Below are 4,591 nucleotides of genomic sequence, written 5' to 3' on the forward strand. Positions count from 1 at the left end.
TCCTGGTAGTCTATTCATAATGCAAACAGCATTGGGCATTTATATTCATCCAGATAGACCTGGGGAGAAGTTATGGGGAAGTGCCAAAGGTCCACAACTAATATGACCCACTCTCTTAAAGAGCTTCCAGACTGAAGGAAGGAAAATGGTAGATAAAGATAAATCCAGATAACCGACCTGGTGTAAGTATACACTGAGATTGAGCCCAGAGGCACACGGATAATCCCAGCACTTAGAAGGCTGAGGTAGAGGCAGGGGGTCGTGAATTCGAGACCAGCCTGAGTTACACGGCAAGATTCTGGGTTTTAAAAAGTTGTTTTTGTTTGTTTGTTTAAAGATTTAAAAAAAAAAAGAGGGTGTTGGGAGAGAGGGGCAAAGCTGAGGCCATGCACAGGAGAATCGGTGAAGGTCTCTTAACGGACCCCTACCTGAAGGCCAGAGGCTGGCATAGTGAAAGGACTTTGAAAAAACAGGGCAGAGGCAAGTACAAGGAAGGAAATTTGGCTGTACGATGTAGTGCGGGTGTGTTTGTACACAGAGGAGCACTGGCATGAGAGAGATGCTGTAAGAGATTAGTGTATAAGTGGTCCTGATGCAAGGACCCTGTTACCACTGAATCTGAAATACAGCAAACAGTTGTATTTCAAACAGAAATTCCCAGGACCCATCGAAAGACCTATGGAAGGAATCTAGGATACGAAGGACCTTGGTGGGTTACGAGTGAGTAGCACCATGGTGTACCATGTAGCACATACAAAGCCCTGAGTTTGCATTCCAGTATATGAGAGAGAGAGAGAGAGAGAGAGAGAGAGAGAGAGAGAGAGAGAGAGAGAGGAGAGAAGACAGACAGAGAGAGACAGAGACAGACAGAGATAGTAGACAGAGACACAGAGACACAGAGGCAGACACACACACACACACAGAGAGAGAGAGGGAGAGAGAGAGAGACAGACAGAGAGACACACACAGAGACACAGAGGCAGACACAAAGAGAGAGAGACAGAGACAGAGACAGTAGACAGAGAGAGACACAGAGACACAGAGACACAGAGGCAGACACACACACACACACACACACACACACACACACAGAGAGAGAGAGAGAGAGAGAGAGAGAGAGAGAGAGAGAATAGAGAGATTGATAGATTGATGGTAGTCCCAGTGACAGGGATGGAAACTGTATAAAGCACTGAATTATTATATAGATCAGCGGTTCTCAACCTTCCAATGCTGCGACCATTTAATACAGTTCCTCACGTTGTGGTGACCCCCACAACCATAAAATTATTTTGCTGTTACTTCATAACTGTGATTCTGCTACTGTTATGAATCATAATGCAAATATCTGGTATGCAGGATATCTGGCATGTGACCCCTGTGGAAGGTTGAGAACCACTGACATAGGGCGTCAAAGCCATAAAACCTCCGTCACTCCTCCTAAACTCAAATTTTCTTTTTTTAAAGAAATAAGCAAAAAGAAAAGGGCCCACTCCCGTTCTTCAACCTCTATTTCTATCAGTTCTTTGTGTGGTAGGTAACGAAGACCTTGAAACAAAAGGTTAAGTTCCCTAATTAAACTCGCACGGTGTGTTGGGGGGTAGGTGTGGTCTGAAGGCTCTGCTAAGGTTTGGGGTACAGGCGCCAGTGGAGAGCATGCCAGGGTGACTCAGTCTGGGTGAGCTCTGGGAACTCTCTAGTGTCCACAGGTACAGTCGCACTAACGCTTATTGCCACTAACAGGGCAATCTGTTGGAGATAACAGCTCTCTCTGGAGAGCTGGTCCTGTGTGGTTAAGAGCGCTTGTTGCTCTTATAGTGGACCCAGGCTCCACTTCCTGGGGCTCCAATGCTCTCTTCTGACCTCTGAGGGTCTCAGGCATGCATGTGGCCCACATACACACAGGCGGATTGTTCCCTTGAAGCAAATGTGTGACACATTCGAAAGCATTATAGGCATTCTGTAGACAATCATAGGAACTTATGAAAACAGGCGTGGAGTTTTCATTCCCTAGCAAAGGGAAAAAGCTGGGTTTTTTGTTTGTTTGTTTGTTTGTTTAAAAACCTTTTCTGGGCCATTTCTTTTTAAAACTTAATTTGTAAAGGCTATCTCGGTGAAGTCCAAAAGCAGCTTGCATAATATTTATACATATATATCTCTATTTAAATATGCCTCTAACTTATCATGTTCATAAATGATAGTCCTAAGTGGATACCTTTTAAAACTTTTATTACTGTTGCTGTTGTTGTTGTTATATTGTGCATGGGTACTGCCACATGGTGTAGAGGTCACAGGAAAACCCGAGGGAGTCTGTTCTCTCCTTACACAATATGGGCCTTGGGGGTGGACCTCAGATTGGACCCTAGGCAGGATGCACTTTTACCCATGACACCATCTTGCTGGCCTACTAAGTGTATATTGTTGCTGCTCATTGGAACAGAAACTTGTGTGGAGCCTATCTGTAAATCATAGATGTATGAAAGACTTGGCGGTCACAGAATTGTGGTTATCATTAACCACATAGTGTCAGTGGGGATAGAGAACCTTCTAGAATTTGGATAGTTTTACAACTCTGTTCCATAGTCCATTTATTCTCTCAACCTCAGGACGTGTCAGTTCTCTCAGCCTCTGCAAGGGTCATCTCCATGCGTTTCCGATTTCATGTGGCAGCCTTGATTTTAAATATTTTGCTTGTCAAATAGCATGTCAAAGAGAGAGTCTCTCTAAGTGTAGATCTCCTTGATTTCTTATAAAAGTACTATAGATTTTAAATGAATCTGAGAGTATTATTATGAAGAAACTGTGAAGTTATGACATTTTAATTCATAGCCTATAAAATTTACTGTCTCATTACTAATTTATTACTAATATAAAAATGCTCGAATTACCTTAATGATTTGAGAGGGGGAAAAAAATCTAGACTAGCCATTTCGTCTCTCTCAAACTGAGTGATGGGAATATCTTAAATGTGTATGTAGTGAGAATTCGTGAGTGAGGTGACACCATTCCTCCCCACCATTCACTGCTTATGGCTGGAGACATGAACGTTCTGCCTTTCCTCAAGATGTACATCTTATTACTGCTAAGGGCTAGAGTGTAGTGTACCAGGCCAAACATTTGCCAGTGACTGTCAAGAATCTCCAATGGAGCTGGAGAGAGAGAGGGAAGGGAGGAGGAGGGAGGGGGAGGGGAGGGGAAGAGGAAAGAGAAGGAAAAAGAGAAGAGAAAGGGGAGAGGGACAGAGAGAGAGAGAGAGAAGTGCCTCTTGAGCAGGCTTTCTGCAGCTGTTGTGTACATTAATCCAGGGAGCAGATCTCCCAACTCTAAATATAGCAAGCAGATCCTTTTACAGGATAAAAAAAAAAAAAGTTTTAAATGAAAGCCTCCAACCATGGAGTCTCATTATTTTCGATTTGATTTCCTTTAAGAAGGAACCGGGCCTAGCACTCGCGTTCTCTGCCTAAATGACTTTAGTAGAATCGACGACGAGTTTGTAGACTTGTCAGATGTCAGTAACATTTGTCAGAGAAATCCTCTGTCCAAGTATCTCCCCTTAGAACTCCAGAAGGAGAGAGCCTCTGTGAGTCTCATCCCTATGCCAAACACTTTGGAATGGAAAGCCTTAACTTCTCGTTTAATTGTGTATCTCGTGATACATAATTAGAAAGTTACCCTAGGTTTCACTGTAAGGAACAGTAGTCAGCCAGCCGCCTGAAATACCCTCTTTCTCCGTTGTCAGTAACCCACTCTCAGAACATACTTGGAGGACTTAAATCTGGACATTACCTTTCTTTTTTTAGGTGACCCAGATGACGATGTCCAGCCCAGGCAAGCTTCTGTGGTGACAGTTATCCAAAGAGAAGTTTCTGATGAAAAACCGCTGGAGAAAGGGAAGATTCTTCACGCCCTTGGGGAGAGAGAGTAGCCGTCCATAGAGAGCGAGGAGTTAAGTGTAGTTCTGGTGGGGATGGCCGTCAGAAGCTGGACAACCGTCACCGCTGCGGCCAGAGCATTTGTCAGCTCTCAGTTCCCAAGTTATTTTGAGCTGTATAAACCATGTGCCTGCGAAACATTCCACCTGATTGGACAGGAGAAAACTGAGCAAAGGGATTCCATTGCGGGACAGCACCTCCGGGAGCTGGGATCCGTGGTATTTTTCTACCTACGGGAATTTCATTTATGGCCAGAGGAACAAGGTGTTTATTGATTGGTATTTTGAATTAACAGTAAATGAAATACATCACGTTCCACCTGTCCCCCCCCAAAAAATGGCATGACTTTAAGTGCGTATCGGAATTTGTTATTTTTTGTTAATTTTAAATATATATATTATATTTAAATATAACACGCCTTTAATCCCAGCCCTTGGGAGGCTGAGGCAGGTGGATTTCTGAGTTCGAGGCCAGCCTGGTCTACAGAGTGAGTTCCAGGACAGCCAGGACTACACAGAGAAACCCTGTCTTGAAAAACCAAAAAAAAAAAAAAAAAAAAAAACAAAAAAAAAAAAAAAAAAAAAAAAAAAAAAAAAAAAAAAAACCCAAAAAAAACAAAAACAAAAAAACCTAAGATACTGAGGAAGTCTGACTATGAAAAG

General features: G+C 43.0%; 1 protein-coding gene across 1 annotated transcript in view; it reads right to left on the minus strand.

Moving 5' to 3' along the window:
* Positions 1-3,994, minus strand: part of Mypn (myopalladin) — a 90,095-nt gene extending 86,101 nt beyond the window's left edge. The window contains exon 1 of the mRNA XM_031347982.1: positions 3,784-3,994. The gene's annotated coding sequence lies outside the window, so the exon portion shown is untranslated. The remainder of the gene's footprint in view (positions 1-3,783) is intronic.
* Positions 3,995-4,591: the final 597 nt, after the last annotated feature.

Source organism: Mastomys coucha, unplaced genomic scaffold (assembly GCF_008632895.1).
Source record: "Mastomys coucha isolate ucsf_1 unplaced genomic scaffold, UCSF_Mcou_1 pScaffold3, whole genome shotgun sequence".
Classification (NCBI taxonomy): domain Eukaryota; kingdom Metazoa; phylum Chordata; class Mammalia; order Rodentia; family Muridae; genus Mastomys; species Mastomys coucha.